This window comes from Vicugna pacos, chromosome 11, assembly GCF_048564905.1.
Source record: "Vicugna pacos chromosome 11, VicPac4, whole genome shotgun sequence".
In the NCBI taxonomy this organism is placed as follows: domain Eukaryota; kingdom Metazoa; phylum Chordata; class Mammalia; order Artiodactyla; family Camelidae; genus Vicugna; species Vicugna pacos.
Genome location: NC_132997.1, coordinates 23,727,599 through 23,745,101, shown reverse-complemented (window position 1 = coordinate 23,745,101; position 17,503 = coordinate 23,727,599). Strand labels below are relative to the sequence as shown.

The window sequence follows — 17,503 nt, the reverse complement described above, 5'->3', positions numbered from 1 at the left end:
TCCTGCTTCATTGCTTTTTATCCAGATTACTTCTTAATTATTTAAATTAATGAAATTTAACTTATTGGAGGATTGAATAAGATATATTTACCAATACAAAAAATTCTCTTATTCATATACAGTTATCATTCTCAGACTCTGTTTCAGATTCATTTTTATAAGTAACATTTACAAAAATGACTTGTTTCAACCCAAAAATCAGTTGTTAAAAACTATTCAAGAGCTAGCATATGTTTAGAAGAAAGTGGCTTTTTTTTTTTGAAGAAATGTGATTTATCAGGTTGCCAAAGTGGAGGTTCCTATGAAAGTGTGCATCATACAAATAAACAGCATTTGAACAAATATAGCCATAAAAAATCACAAAAAGTGCATGCTGTTGGTGTTCTACGCAAGAATGATATTCTCCCCAATTTTGGGAAAGCCCACTGTCTGGCATTTCAAAGAAGCCCGATGAAAGCCAAGTTAAGAGGAAAAATACAATGCAGAAAAGCACAGTTATCCTCACATTTATTCATGACATGTGTGCACAGAAGATTCTGCATTTTCCGAATGGAAAGAGCCCACCCATAGCCTGGATGCCATCTACAAGATCCTATGGTGTGCTCACTGCTCATGTTTGTCCAGAAACCTGGCATTTTCCTTGTCTTTGGAGGACTGGCCATGCTTTTCTATTATTTCCAGTTCATCTCATTGTGCTCTGTGGAAAAACAAAAGCCAAGTGGTTGTTAGATAATCATGATGTTAAATACAGGAAAATTCTATATATTTTGATATTTTTAACATCTGTTTGAGGTAAAATTTGACTTAATTCATGATGCATTTTAAAATGTTTAAATATGTTTAATGCACACCAGATCATCTCCAAATCTTCCAAATGCTATTGGCGATTAGTGACGTTCCCATATAAATAATAAATATTTTTTATTTATTCCAGCATGCTTTAAAACAGTACAGTTTTCCTCCCTTGTTTTTAGCTGTTTATAATGCTCTCTGGAATGCAAGACTTTCATTTTAAAGTGGTATTTCTCTCAGAAATTAATCAAGTTAAATTTGAAAGTAATTTGATCCTAAAGGTGTTATAACATTTTTAAAGAAAAAAAATATATATTTAACTATTGCAATCATTCTTTCTGCCTCTTTGCTTTGGGAAAAGTACAATTTAATTATTAAGTCATGGGACAAAAATAAAAGATTTTGATTCTTTCAAAAATTCTTCCAACACAAAAATGTCTCCAGGCTTCTTTTCTTTTTAACTGTCCTATTTCACCCTTTAAAACCCAAGCTAAAAATTTGTTGTCCTAAGTTTGGTTCTTTATAGGAGAGGATCCTCTGCACTTTAATCTAAAGCAGAATATTTTATAGGTTTCAAACAACACAAATTTTATTCTTAATAGAGAATTTAGATGATTTTTATTTTCAGTCTTATCTCTATAATTCACAAAGAAGTTTCAAAGTATTTTCTACACTTTCTAAGTGCATTAAGAAGTCAGTAGACCACCATATCTTGGGTTTGAGTCTAGTCCCCAGAAGTTAAAATCCCTTCAACATTTTCTGTTGTTTGAACATAAAGGCAGCTCAGCCATAAACTGCTGTAAATGATAGAACCTGAGAGATTTCTAACAAAGCTATTTTGTGTTTTCTACTCACTGACTGATTTGAAATACAGGCTTTTCTGTTAATGGGATTACCTAGCAAAGACTAGTTCCTCAAAGGAAGCTTCTTTCAGCAGGGAAAGAAGATTTAATGACAGACCAATAGATCTTCTGAGGGCTTGATCCATTTGGCTTTTGGAAGGTAATACAACAAAAGGATACAGAGATATAAAGGAGATGGTTTGGCTTCAGTATAACTTACACTAAAAAGCCTGCCTTGCCCACCTTGATCTTCATTATAACAAGTCTCTGTCCACAATAACACAGAACCTTATATTTGCTCTGTTCTGTACTTACTACAATGTCTTACTGGTGCTACACATGGATGTCTACTTCTTCTACTGACTGGAGCTTATTGGTGAGAAGGGCTATGTCCTGTGTATCTCTGTGGTCCTAGTGACCAGTATGATTCATGGTACAGTCCTGCCCTCTGTATCCACGGGGTCTGCATTTGTGGATTCAACCAAACACAGGTCCAAAATATTCAGGGCAAAAAAATTCCATAAAATTCCAAAAAGCAAACTTGAATTTTCTATGCTCCAGTAACAATTCAGATAGCATTTATGTTGTATTAGAAATTATATATAATCAAGAGGTGATTTCAAGTATACAGGAGGATGTGAGTGGGTTATATACAAAATAGGAATAATTTTATTTAAGGGATTGAGCCTCTAGGGATTTTGGTAGCAATCCCTTGCAGATACCGAGGGATGACTGTATGTAGTTAGAAGTCATTAATTGTTTTAAAGACAGAAAAATTAAATCAGTAATTGAATAGGAAAAAACAAGGCCTCCGTCCTTGGAGAAGGGACAGGTAAGAGGAGGAAAGTTAATGACAAGACAATCAAAATAAGAAATATCGAGGACATAATGATATACAGATAATGCCAAATGTTAACCATCATCCTAGAGTAAAATGAGGGTCTTCATGAGGTAATTTGAAACCCAAATAGATACCTATGCATGCTTGAGACAGAACTGGTTATGTCAAACACTAAGATACAAATAGATAGATTAAAAAAATAAGAAGGCTGCGTCCAGCAAAGGTACATGTGAATTCACTCATCTATACATTCATTCAACACAATGCTCTCGTGTACATATCATTCATGTCTTATGCAGGAATATGTATGTGTAGGAAGTTACAAAAATTAGAACTAAAACTTAATGTTAATCAAATCTGCAATATTCTGCTATTCATTGCTACAGCAAGACCAGCTGTTTCTTCTTGCATGACATCTTGGTTTTTTCCTTCCAAAACATATGGTATCAAGCAAAAGTCAGTAATTTTCTACCTGTTAAAAACTCCAATTTCTCAATCTTATCAGCAACTATCAGCTATATCAAACTAGTGCTATAAATTCATGCCAGAAATTAGAGGTAATCTCAATACTTTTGGCTTTGACCCCTTCAAAGTTAATATAATCTCAAGTGTTCTCCCCTGGTTCTTCTTTTAAAAAAATGAATTTTAGGGATTATTTACTCATCCACCCATTCAATCAAAAGCTGACTGTTTATCAGGCATTACACTAGGCACTGGAGATAACAAGATAAATGCTGGGCTTCAGATTCCAGCAAAATGCCACCTCACAAAATACCCATTTGCACATAATACCACACTTGTTTGCTTAAACCTTCTACAGTGATCTTCTTCTTCTGCTTTTTAAAACTGTATATAACCCTCTATGAAGAGGATGTTGGTGATCTCACTGCCATACCAGTGGTGATGAGAGTTACTTATTGAAATAGATTCATTTTTCCTTATGGCCAAAGCTATGTGCAAAGTAGCTGCACACTAACACATTGATTACCAACATAAAGGAACTTCCAAGTTCTAAACATTTAAATAACAAACCTTCCATCTCCAAATCCCAGGCACATACCTTCTAAGTTTAAATCATTTCAGTCTCCAGGACAGGGGCTATCTTTTGGTTATTTCCTTTCTTTTCTGTTCACCCCTTCCCATGCCCACCCCAATTATCTGCAGAAGGTTTCTTCCAGAACATCCTTTTCTCAGGGTTTCCTGTTTGCCTGTAAATGAACTAGAGCCCTGCTGCTAAGTCGGAGGCTTTCACTGGTTACCAAAGATTCATCCCACCCAACACCCAGACACGCTATTCACCCAACCACTGGCCGGAATGGATCCAGATTCCTGGCTGTCATCTCTAATTTCACCAAGTATTTTGACCTCCACTGCCCTAAACCCACAGCACCCTGACAGTGAACCCTGCTATTTCAACTCCTGAGAAAAACTGTACCTTTCCCAGAGAGGGGTTGGGGAGCAGGGGTGGAGAGGGAGAGGAGGATGTTGAGAGGGACTGATGCACAGTTCTGTGGCTGAGTCTGTTAATTACACCCAGCAGGTGTCTCTTCAGTGCTGTTCCAGAGAACACGAACTTGGATCCCTGAGGATCGGTAAGTACTGCTGCATGGGCCGTCAACCTTGAGACTCATGGTGCTAGACAAACACTCTTAAAAGTTATGTTGTTGACAAACTGTTCCATCTTAACAGTGATCCCCATACTTACTCCAGCATGAAACATGATTTTGTGTGAGAGACAGAAAAAGAGAAAGACAGAGACAGAGAGAGAACATGACAGTAACACTCCCAAGGATGCAGTGCTCTAAGGGATATCAGTGAAAACACTGTGCCAGGCCAGCCTTTTACCAGTTTCTTCATTCAGTCTCCACAATGTTCATACTATTTCTACTCTAAATCTAATCTTTAAATCTTTGCCTCTGTCCTCAAAAACCACCATGCCTGTCACTCTTAGGCTTGCCTCCTAATACTGTCCCCTTTGATGACAGTACTATACCCTCTGTCCTGGATTTCCTCCCACCCCTCTGTCGACCTCCTCAGTCTTCATGGCCCAGGCTGAAGCCCTTGTTTCCATTATAAGCCTTTGTTTTCCCTTCATATCCACACAGGTAACTACTTTGTCAACATTTCCAAGAAGCATCTTGGATCAAATGAAAATCTAAAAATAAACTCAATTTTCTTCCCCTAAATATTCAGTGATCCTGATTACTGGAAACTGGAAACTAGTCACCCAGCCACAAAGCTGAGAGTCATCTAAACATCCCTCCCTACTTTGCCTCCGCATCTGATGCATCACTAAGTCTCCAGTTCACTTACTTCCCTCCATTGCCACAGCCATAACCCTTGTCCAAACTACCTCCTCTCTCAATTTGCCTCTTTGATACTGGGCTTAGTCTCCTCATAGCCATCCTTGGCTCTCTCTAATATAAGTCCTACAGGGCACACAGTTTTATTTCTTAAAGATGTGGACCAGAGCATGTACTCTATGTCACTCTACTTATGACTCTGTAACAGCTAACCGCCATTCTTAGAATCACACCCTAGACCTTGGGTGCCTATGACGCCCGCATGGCTCACCTTCCTCCGCCTCCCATCTCAGGTCTTGCTCTCACATGCTGAACACATTGGTCTTGGTGGCTTTCATTCAGTTCCACAAACATTTCACATTCCTCTTTCATAAATGCTGTGTCCTGTGTCTAGAACATTCCCCACGCTTCTCAGCTTCCACAGTACCCACTACCTCATTTCAGCTCCAATCTCTCTACCTTGGGGAGGCCTTCCTTACCCTCCACATCCATGCAGAATCCCCCTGGTAATATAACCGCACTGTACAAATTCCCTTCGCCTCACAGCATGTGTCACAGCTGTGCATGGATACGTAAGGCTTGACTCCCACATTCGAAGGAAAGCTCCATAAGCACAAGGATAATGTCTGTTTTGTCATCATCACAACCAGAGCACATGCCTGAAATAAAGCAGATGCTTAGTAAATGTCTGATGGCATAACAATAAATGACTGGAGCTTATTATATAAAAATTTCTGATGTCCCAGCTCCTCATTCAGTCCCACCTTTCCTCTGTTTCTCTCCTTTCTGCAACAGGAGCTGCAGACTACCAGGAGCTGAAGTGGTGAGTTACAGTACCAGTGGGTGTCTGATTTGGAAGTGGTAAAGGTTAACATACTTGGTGACATCAGTGATGACAGCCAGGAACTGGGCTCTGTGCTGGATGGGGATCACGGGAGAGTGTGCCTGGTCTCAAGGAATAGTTTTCTTTTCTTTATACCGGGTATTAAATCGAGCATCAGCAGCAACCTGGCTCTTTCTGTAACTTACCTGTTTATTTCTCCCTCTTCAGTCCTTTATTCTTTCCTATGTAGACTTCACACTCCTTTCTCCCCCAGTCACTTCCCTGAATCCCTTCACAACCCTCTCTCTACTTGTCCAGCCAAATATCTTGAAGGTACACTGACTTCTTTTCTCATCTTTTGCTTGGTTTTTGAATCCCTGTAATCTGGCTTTTGTTCTCACTTAGATCACTCTCACTAAGCCCAAAAATGATCTTCTTAGACCCAAGAATCTCATCTATAGATAAAGCAAGAGCTCAGTTTTACTGGGCCCTTAGTAACTATTAGGTATCCTGCAAATTGCTCTAAATGTTTAATGTCACAGACACAGGCATTATTAGCAGCAACAGCATCACCCCCATTTGTACGATGAGAAAGCTGAGTCTTAAGTCCCAACCAGTAAGCACAGGTGCCAAGGTTCAGACAAAGTTGGAGTGGCTCCCAAGCCCTCATCCATCATCTCCTGGTGTCAATGGCCCTATGCTTAGGTCTCTTCACAAAGCTCTACTGAGTCTAGACCATTTCCTGAAGTGGCCCAGGTCCTTAAAAACCAACATGGGGCCAAGATGAAGTCACTCCATTGCTTGCCAGTCCTTCTTGTGACTAAAAGTCCTGGCACTAAGACCACAAACAAACACAGGAAAGCGATGAAAAATGGAGGGAAGGCTGACTGGCCAGGAAGCTGACAATGTGAGGAGTCGTGAAGCTCCCCGGGTTTTCTTTCCCCTCACCGCTGATGAGGTGCTGGAGAAGCCTGGATCTGGAACCACCAGAAGATAAGGGTTGTAAATAAAGCCTCTCCCCACCTCTAGCCCAGGGACAGGGGAAGGGATGTCTGGCAGAAATAGCTTTGTTCTTAATACTGGCTCTACTCCAGCCAAAAAACCAAAAGAAAAACTGGCCCCTTGTGGAATCAGTGTGGCTACATGCAGAACTGGACATGCAGCCTGACCTGGCAGCACTGAGGTAAAGGTGGTGAGTGGGAGGAGTGCTACTCAGCAATCTGCTTCCCCCATCCTCCACCCCACAGGGTCTAGGGTGCCAGCAGGTGCTTCCTCACCCCCTCCCCCAGCAGCAACGAGGCAGATTGAGGTGTCTCAGTGGTGATACTGAGCCCTGCAATACAACTAGGACATGGGGAAAGACATAGATGTTTTTATTAAAGAGAATACACAGAAGACAAACACATGAAAAGATGGTCATCTGCCATTAGGAAACTGCAAATTAAAATCACAATCAGATATTACTCTATACCTATCTATTAGAAGAGTGAAAACTTTTTAATATGGTGACAATACCAAGGATGTGGCAAAATTAGATACCTCATATATTGCTTCTGAGAATGTTAAAATGGTACAGCCATTATGGAAAATAGTTTGGCAGCTTCTTAAAAATACATTCTAAATATACATTTAATATACAACAAAGCAGATGCAATGCTGGTCACTTATCACAAAGATATGAAAATGTATCCACACACAAAAGTTAATACATATGAATATTTGAAGCAGTTTTATTTGTAATAGCTAAAACTTCAACACAACCCAAATGTCCCTCAATGTATGGAACAAATTTTGGTGCATTCATACCACGGAATACTACTATTCAACAATGGAAAGAAGTGAACTTTTGATACACTCAACAATTGGATGGATCTCAAGGGAATTAATTCTACTGAGTGATAAATAGCCAATATCAAAAGGTTACATACTCTATTACATACTATTTAACACTCTCAAAAATGACAAGAATTACAGAGATGGAAAACACATTTGTGACTGCAAGGAGTCAGGAAAAGGGAAAGTGTGTGAGAGATTTTGCAGAGGAGGAACAATTCTATATCTTGACTGTAGTGATGGTTACACAAATCAACATGTAATAAAACTGCACAGATACATACAGGCATACATGAACGCACACATACATGGGTGCACGGGAACCGGCAAAGTCACAAAAAGCTCTATGGATCATACCAATGTCAATTTCCAGATTTTAAAACTGTACTACACTTTTGTAAGTGTTATCATTCAGGAAAACTGGGTGAACGCTACCTAGGATCTCAGTGTACTAATTATGCTATAATTATTTCAAAATAAAAACTTAAAAGAAAAGAAATCAATGTGACCAATTGATCATCTGTTCCTTTATGTCCACAGTGTCCATCCTCTAAATATCCAACTTTGGTTTATGGCCATCAGGTCCAAACACCCAAGCAAGAAGTCTTCTTCCAGTCTCTCCTCTCCACATCCAGTGAGGCAACACTTCCTATCTAGGTCAGCCCTGAAAAAAGTCTCAGAAGCAGATTTCTCCCTCTCCAATCTCGCTGCCACTCCAGAATGCTATGGCCACATCCATCTGTGTCAGTCTCAATCCCTACCCAAATCCCATTCCAATTCCCCTATGTATTACCTTCCTCCAACTCAGAATTCCTCACCCCAAATACATTTTATAAGAACAGCCCCAAATATTGCCTCACCATGAAGATTAACCCAGGTCCCCCAAGATCAAGAAATCATGGCCTCTTCAGCTACTATCCTGTTCTTTCTATATAAGTCGAGCCTAGCACTTACCACATTAGGCTGTAATTATTTAGTTGTGTCCCAGGGAAATACAAATGCTCCCAGAAAACTCCTAGGGGCTGAACCTGATTGTCAATCTACACAAGACCAGGCCAAGAAAGAGCAGAAGCTGGTACTGACAAGCCTTCCTGACCTGTGACCTCCCAGCCTGGTCACACATGCATCCATGCACATGCAAACTCCCTCACACTCAGAGGGGAGACACAGTGGCAGATGATGACCCTTCCCAGGATCTACCCATCCTCAAGCTTCAATCAGCTCAGTTTGCACCACTGCTAACCACATTTAAGTCTTCATTAAGTAGTTATTTATTTATTTTTGCTTTTCCTCTATTATTTGCTATGAAATCTTCCAATGCCAAAGGTTACTTCCCATGAAAAATGAAAAAATTAATTTTCTATCAGACGACTAAAGAATGACTGAACTATGCTGGCATATACATTCACGTGTAGATTTGGAAAAAGTCATAGGTTTATTAAAATAAAGTGAAATATATTATTGTTTCTCATGCAATTCATTTATTCTTCCGTTTGCATTCATACTGGATTATGTAAAGTGAATTACATTTGGGATAAAGTAGTAACAAACTGATTTAAAAAATCCTTTATGAAATTTCCAATTCAGTTAAGAATTAGACAATTCACAAAAGACTACTTTACATGGACATGGTAATAAAAGCTTGAAGGGAAATGAGGCAGGGAGGTGGGACGGATGGTGATGCATGCATGGGGCTGTCATCATTGTTCTTACTGGGTGATCACTACAAGGGATCCAGGGAGATCTTACTGACAAGCAGGCATTTGAGCCAAGACCTGAAGGAAGGAGGGAGACCAACACGTATGTGTCCAGGGAGAATTCAACGCAGAGGGAAGAGCTAATGCCAGGCCCTGGGGCAGAACATTCTCAAGAAAGTAAGGGACAAGCCACAGAATGAGAGACTATCTTTTACAAATCATATTTCTGAAAAGAGCCTTTTATCTAGAATATATAATTTCTAATACATATTTCTCCAAAAGAAGATATACAAATGGCCAACAATCATATGAAAGAAGCTCAGTATCAGGGAAGCGCAATCCAAAACCACAAGGAGATGCCACTTCAGAACCATGAGGATGACTATCATCAGAAAGACAGACGATAACAGGTGTTGCCTATAATGTAGAGATAAGTTGGAACGCTCATAGTCGGCTAGTGAAACTATGTAAAACGATGCAGCCACTTTGGAAGCAGTCTGGAGTTTCTAAAAAGGCCAACCATTGAGTTTCCTTATAACCCAGGCATGACAATCTCAGGCATGCAGCTGTGAGAAATAAAACCTGGATCCCCAAAAACCTGGTATACAAATGTTCACAGCAAAATTATTCCTAATAGAAAAAAAATACAAATTGTGTGGACACCAGTTCATGTATGCTGTCTCCATCCTGAGGCGAAGCCCCGCCCCCAGACCATAGGAGTCAATCCGCGCGCTCGCTGCCAGGACAGGCCCCGCCCCAGAGCCCTCCTCGGCCTCGCCCCTCCTTCCGCCTACCTGCCCGCCAGTTGGCAGTTGGCAGTTGGTGTGAGCGGCAGTCGTTTCAGAAGCTCCGTGGCTCCCCCGAGGCGGCGGCTGCTGCTGCGGCGGCGGCGGCGGCGGCGGCGGGCGGCGGCCCCGAGGTGGTCCGCAGGCAGGTGTTCGACGTGGGGCCGCGCTCCAGCAGTCTCCTCCTCGAGGGCTCCTACCGCGTGGTGTGGTGAGTGTCCGCGCCCCGCGTGCCGGCCGCGCCCGCCCGGCGTCCCGCTCCGCCTCGTTGGCTGTAGCAGTGGCGTCGTGACCGACCCGCGACCCCGACCCTGGCCGGACCGCAGCCGGGGGTCTCGGGCGGGGCCGGGCCGCTCGGGCCGGGTCGTTACTCGCGGCGCTTCCCGGGCGGCCCTCGATGGCGCGCGAAGTAGGGGAGCGGCGCGGGGGTCGGAGGCCGGGATCCGGGACCGCCAGGACGGGAACGGCCCCCACCCCAGGGTACTTGACATATCGGCCTTCCCTTGACGTCCCCATAGTGAAGCCGCGAAGTACTTCAGATGCTTGAGGAGGAGGCTGCGGTCTGGAAAGCGGTTCTCAGCGGCGGGTATGTACAACCCCGAAGTCATCATCTTCTTTTCCCCCCTCCCCTGCCTTTTCTGCGGACGGCTTTCATGGTGCCAGGGGTGCTCCCTTGCGCAGGCTCTCTAAAAGACATGTAGTGGCACCAGGGTGGGTGTGGAATGTCTCGATCTTCAAGTGTTTAAATGGGTTTGGGCATGGTACTGTTCGCGTTTCAGGAAGGGTAAGCCAGCATCGCTGTTGTGATTTATTTAAGGAGTCTTTTGGAGTTGGCCCTAATTTGACTTGTCCCCTCTTTTACCGGGCGTGAGCTCTCGTACTGGCATAAAGGCTTCCAGAGGTTTTAACATAATGACTGTGGACTTTCCCTGTTAAAGCTTTAGTGGCCTGTGTGTATGCCGCCCTGATGGAGTTCTTGCAGAACCACATGCAGGCGCCCTTGTCTGGCTCCAGATCCCTCAGAAGTGTTCGTGGGATGGGGTTGATGGTGGTTTTGTTTTTGTTTTTGTTCTTGTTTTTTTTGTTGTTGTTGTTAGAACCAACTACTTGTGATATTTTGTGCTCATGCAGACTTGTGGAGGTGTAGGCTTTCTTACACCTAAACCTTCATGTGTGTCTTTTGTGTTGTATGAAGGAAGCAGACTATTGATGATCACTTCATGTCAGGTACTGTGCTATGTACCTTATTTCATGTTACCTGAACAGCCACCTGCAGAGGGAGAAGGGCAGGGCTAGCTCTATTTCAGATTAGAAAGTGTTTTGTGGTGAAGCCAGTTCTGAAGGTCGCACAACTAAAGAGTCAGACTTGAGATTGTAGACTAAGATGCTGTTTCAGTTGCCAGAGCTCTTTTCATAACTCCCTGTTTTCCTTAATTAGTGTTATTAATAATTTTGAAATTATAGCATATTTTACTCTTACAAGCAAATTTACTTCAGAAACATTCAAATTTGAACGGTAATAATTTTAGAAATACATAGAGGGACTATTTTACCAAGTATGTTTGCTAGGTACAAAGACTAGTTAAAATTCTTTAAAAAAAATGATTGAATATTTGCATTCTCTTCAGGAGCAGAGTGCTTCACAGTACACAGCTGTGAAGATTCACGTGAACTCAGTAGGCTAGGACCCATTAGAGGAATTAAATTAGGTCAGGCCTAAAAGAAATAAGGTCCTAGAAGGTAACAGAAAGACAGTACTGCCCACAACATCACTTATCTGGAGTAAGTCTGATTGCTGTGCACCTGCTGGTATGTGTGCTAATCACCGGTCTCCTTGTGAGAGGCTCGGAATTGCCCATCACATCCTTGGGCCCTTAGAAACGATTAACGCTTAAATGTGTACTGAAAAAGTCTAGTTCTATGACATCTCAGTCAAAAAAAATTTTTTTTAATCTGGTGAGAATTTTTCCTAGCCTGAAGATGATTTAGATCTGGTAACTTTATATCTCGGCTGTGGACTTAAGTGACTTAAGTCTCTATTAGGTGAAATGTCAAGTCCACTTACTATATGTATATTTTCCTTTCTTAAGTAAGATCCAAGTACAAATAATATTGGAATTAGAATCCTGGGACCAAATTATAACTTTTTACCTTCAGGTTGGTGATATTTCATATAAGAGTTTAATTTACATTGTGCATTATTAGTATTTAGTAAATGTTGGTTAACGATGCTGGGTTTTTGAAGGATTTCTCGATTGAAATATTAATAATATTTGAAGAACTGACATTTTAAAAAGCTTAATGTTTCCAGAAGGACTTAAAATTTTAAAGAAGAAATTTTCTTTTAAATTTTCTGAATCTGTTCATTAGGAATTTTGCCTTTTCCATGAAAAGTCCTTTCCTAAACATTATGTAGGGGATATAAAGAGTGGAGTTTGAATTGAGCCTTTCTGAGTGGTGGGATTTTGATAGAAAGATAATAGGTGCGAGGGACAATCTAAGCTATCAAATCCAATCCTGCAAAAGGACTTAGGTGGCAAATTGTGGAGGACTCTGTAGGCAGAATAGAGTTAGATTTTATGTTTGTGCAATGGAGAAGGATCAGAGTTTTTGAAAAGAGGCAGGCACATGATCAGTTTTGTAATTTTGGGAGAATCTAGATCGACACTGGTGGAAATGACAGGAGAAAATTAAGGTAGGGATTCAACTAGGCTAGTGGCCTTCTAAAGGTGAAGTGAGGTAGCGGTGTGGAGGATGGAGATGTTAGAGTCAATAATGGGCTCTTGTCAGAGGAGTGGTGGACTTTTCATCATGGCAGGTATGGGATGCAAAGGATGATGAGGTCTTACAGGGTATTGGTTTTGCTTATGTTTTCCTTTGCTGTGCAAAAGCTTGTAAGTTTAATTAGATCCCATTTGTTTGTGTTTGCTTTTATTTCTATTTCTTGAATAGAATGCACTAGGAGAACATTGCCGAGATATATGTTGGATAATGTTTTGCCTTGTTTTCTTCTAGGAGGTTTATTGTGACTTGTCTTATGTTTAAGTCTTTAATCGATTTTGAGTTTAGTTTTGTACATCATGTGAGGGAGTATTCTTGCTTTATTGATTTACATTGCTGCTGTTCAGTTTTCCCAAAACCACTTGCTGAAGAGACTGTCTTTATTCCATTGTATGTTCTTGCCTCCTTTGTCAAAGATTAATTGACCAAAAGTTTGTGGGTTCATTTCTGGGCTCTCCATTCTGTTCCATTGGTCCGTAGGTCTGTTTTTGTACCAATGCCATGCTGTTTTGATGACTGTATCTCTGTAGTATTGTCTGAAGTCAGGGAGGATGATTTCTCCAGCCTCGTTCTTTTTCTTCAGTAGTGCTATGGCAATTCTGGGTCTTTTGTGATTCCATATAAATGTTATTATTATTATTTGTTCTAGTTCTGTGAAATATGCCCTGGGTAATTTAATAGAGGTTACATTAAATCTGTATGTTGCCTTGGGCAGAATGACCATTTTAACAATATTGATTCTTCCAATACAAGAGCATGGGATAGCTTTCCATTTTGTTAAGTCTTCTTTAATTTCCTTAGTCAATGTTTTCTAGTTCTCTATGTATAAGTCTTTCACCTCCTTGGCTAGATTTATTCCTAGGTATTTTATTACTTTGGGTGCTGTTATAAAAAGGATTGTTTCTTTACTTTCTTTTCCTATTGATTCATTGTTAGTGTAAGTAAGTGCAACTGATTTTTGTACATTAATCTTGTATCCTGCTAACTTGCTGAATTATTTGTTTAGTTCTAGTAGTTTTTGTGTGGAACTTTTAGGTTTTTCTATCTATAGCATCATGTCATCTGCATATAGTGACAATTTTACCTCTTGTTTTCCAATTTGGATCCCTTTTATTTCTTTTTCCTTGCCTGATTGCTGTGGCTAGTACTTCAAGACTCTGTTGAATAGGAGTGGTGAGAGTGGACAGCTTTGATGGCCTCAGATTTTAGTGGGAAAGTTTTTAGTTTTTCACAGTTGAGTACTAAGCTGGCTATAGGTTTGTCATAAATAGTTTTTATTATGTTGATATATGTTCCCTCTATACCCACTGTGGTGAGAGTTTTTATCATAAATGGGTGTTGAATTTTATCAAATGCTTTTCCTGCATCTATTTAGATGATCATATGTTTTTTGTCCTTTCTCTCTTGATGTGGTGTATTATATTGACTGATTTGCTTATGTTGAGCCATCCTTGTGTTCCTGGGATGAGTCCAACTTGATCATGGTTTGTGAACTTTTTTATGTGCTGCTGGATCCTGTTTGCTGATATTTTGTTGAGGATTTTTGCATGTATTTTAATCAGTGATACTGGCGTATAATTCTCTTTTTCGGTAGTGTCTTTGCCTGGTTTTGGTATCAGGCTGATGGTGGCTTCATAGAATGAGTTTGGGAGTACTCCCTCTTTTTCAGTCTTCTGGAAGAGTTTGAGTAGGACTAGTATGAGTTCTTCTTTGTATGGTTGGTGGAATTCCCCAGTGAAGCCATCTGGTCGTGGACTTTTATCTGTAGGGAGGTTTTTTATTGCTAATTTGATTTCATGCCTAGTGATCGGTTTGTTCAAGAGTTCAGTTTCTTCTTGATTCCATCTTGGTGGACTGTATATTTCCAGAAACTTGTCCATTTCTTCTCAGTTTTTCACTTTGTTTCTATGTAGTTGTTCCTAGTATCCTCGTATGATATTTTGTGTTTCTGGGATATTGGTGGTCCTGGATTTTTGTTTGTAGGAAGTTCCAAAATTTACTGATTCTTACTTGTTACCAGTCTGCTTTGGAGCTCTCTGGGCTTCCTGTAACTGGGTATCTGTTTCCTTTTCCAGGTGAGGAAAAGTTTCAGATCTCGTTTCTTTAAATATGTTTTCTGCCCCCTTTTCTTTTCTCCTTCTGGAGCTCCTATAATGAGAATGTTATTGTGCTTGATGTTGCGCCATTAATCCTGTAAGCTGCCTTCACTTTTTTTTCCTTCCTTTCCCTTTTTGCTTCTATCTTTGAGGGAGTTCCTCATACCTGTCCTTGAGTTCACAGATTCTTTCTTGTGCTTCATCTATTGTATTTTTAAGTTCAATTATTGTATTCTTTAGTTCTGTGACTTCTGTTAGGAACTTTCTTATATTTTCTAACTCTTTGTTGAAGTTCTCACTGTGATCATCCATTATTCTTCTGAGTTCAGTGGGCTTTATACGAGTGTAGTTTGAATTCTTCATCAGACTAATTACTTTTCTTCATTTCATTGTTTATTTTTCTGGGGTTTTATCTTGTTCTTTCATTTGGAACATTGTCCACAGTCTTCTGTTTTTTCATTTCACTTGACTCTCTGTGTTGGTTTCTATGCATTAAGTAAAACAGCCACCTCTCCCAGTCTTAAAGAGTTGTGTGGGAGATGAACTTTGTCAGTTAGCCCTGCCTACTCTTGGTTGTCAGTGAAACTGTGATTATCCAAGCAGCTAATTTTATTTTGACAGCCCCCAGCTGTTGAGGGTGTACCAAGACCAGGCAGTATCTCAAAGATGAGGATCTCAACACCAAGGTTCAGTCTGATTTGACTCCATACCCCCCCAGTAACAGCTTTTGAAGAATATAAATATTGAGGCTTGGGACTGCAAATGTAGTCCCTGCTGGCCCCTAGAGCTAGGAAGTCTGGAGGTGTCCCCTGGAGAACAGTCACTAAGAACAGGGCTTCAGATAAGTATACAAGCTCCTTTCTGGGAAATGTCAGTGAGCTGTAGCAAGACAGGCTGAGAGTGTAATGGTGGCACCCCCAGCCTACCTTCCCTGAGAGCACCTCGGTAGCCTCCTGATGTGTGCCAAACCTGAAGCCTGCCTCCAAGTCCAAAGCTCTTAAACTAGAAAAGGAGGCCTTTTTTCACGTAAAGCCTGGGGATGTGTCTCAGTCTAATGTGCAAGGCCTGAAAGTGGTAGCCTGCCAGGAAGTGTCTCTCCAACTGTTACAGATCCATGGGAGTGAGACATGCAGTCGGTCCTGGCCTCCAGAGCCAGGTGACCATGGAGCATCCCCTGAGTGGAAGCCACAAAACCTGGGTCGCCAGTGTGTAGACATTCCCTGCTTGGAGATACTCTCACTCTGCAGCCTATCAGAGGGAGAGTGCAAATATGGCTGGAGTGAGGCAGTGGGAGGGTGCAAAGATGACACCTTCTGAATAAAGGGGAGCAGAAGAAATGGGAAAAGATGAAGTAAGAAATACAGCAAGACAGAGGGAGAGCGGGGAAGATGGCACCTGCTGGCTGGAGCATAAAGCTGGCACCCAAAGGGAAGGGAAAAAAGAGATGGTACCTGCCAGTTTTATTAAGACAGAGGGAGAGCAGGAGGATGGCACCCACCACCAGCCTCAGCCCCTGGAGAGTATCCCAGCAGCCCCTGCCCCTCAGACCAATGCTTTAACTTTTGGAAATGAGTCTCTTTCACATAAAGTGTGGGTGATTTTCAAAGGGCCACTTCTGCACTTGGCCCTGGGACCAAGAGCACAGGCCCTTTAAGAGTGGTTCCTGAATTCACCACAGCCCAGTGGGCCTCACAGCCATGTGTCCTGAGTGTCTTCCAAGTCAGATGCTTTGGGGGTTTCTCTCTCAGTTGTCAGTCTTCAGAGTTTGAGTCCCCAGTGTGGGGGTGCAAACCATTCACACCTCAGCTAGAAGTTCCATGTTCTGAGTTCTCTCCTGAGTGTGCCTGTGCACACCAGGGGTAGGGTTTCTGGTGAAACTGTGCCTCAGCCTTTCCCACCTGCTTTGATATGGTTTCCCTCTGGTTTGCCTGATGTGAAGGGGTTGCTCCACCATTTCTCAAGCTTTTCCAGAGGAAATTGTTCCACGTGTAGATGTAGATTTGGTGTGTTTGTGGGAGGAGGTGAATTCAGGATGGTTCCATGGTGCCACCTTGAATTCAAACCTATTGTATATGTTTTAAACTTTGGTTTTCAATTGCTCAGGTCACTGCTAGTATATGGAAGTATGATTAATGCTGTGTATTCATGTTTGTGTATGGATCTTATATTCTGGGATCTTTCTAAAACTATTTATTATAATTTATTATCAGTTTTCTTAGATTCCTTGCAGGTTTCTCTATAGACAATGATGTCATCTGTAAATAATGACAATTATATTCTTTTCTAGTCGGTGTGCCTTCATTTACTTTCTTGCCGCACTGCACTGACTAGAACCTGTAGTGCTAAGGTGCAAACTGACAGAAGAGAGCAGACATTCTAACGTTGTTTTCAAACCAAGAAGAGCGTTCATTCTTTCACCATTATGATGTGGGATGTGGGTGTTTTGTGGATGTTCTTTGTTAGGTTGAGGCAGTGCCCTTCTACCCCTAGTTTCTGAGCATTTTTTATATGAATGGGTGTTGAATTTTGTTTAATGCTTTTTCTGTATTAATTGATGTGACTGCATGGGTTCTCTTCTTTAGACTCTTCATAGGGTAGGTTACGGTGTTGATTTGTGACTATTGAACCAGGCTTGCATTCCTGGAATAAATTCCACTTGGTGATCGTCTATTCATGTGGATGCTTATGGCAGGTGTTCTTGTGGATTTCT

At 41.3% G+C, this 17,503-nt stretch overlaps 1 long non-coding RNA gene and 1 pseudogene across 1 annotated transcript; one reads left to right on the top strand and one right to left on the bottom strand.

Annotated features, from left to right (window-relative positions):
• Positions 1–490: 490 nt before the first annotated feature.
• Positions 491–10,033, bottom strand: LOC140699215 (uncharacterized). Its single transcript, XR_012077226.1, has 2 exons — positions 9,926–10,033; positions 491–697 (listed from the first exon to the last, which is right to left on the bottom strand). It is a non-coding gene; the product is annotated as an uncharacterized lncRNA (long non-coding RNA).
• A 436-nt stretch (positions 10,034–10,469) lies between these two features.
• LOC140699214 (zinc finger protein 532-like) overlaps positions 10,470–17,503 on the top strand; it is a 51,872-nt pseudogene continuing 44,838 nt past the window's right edge.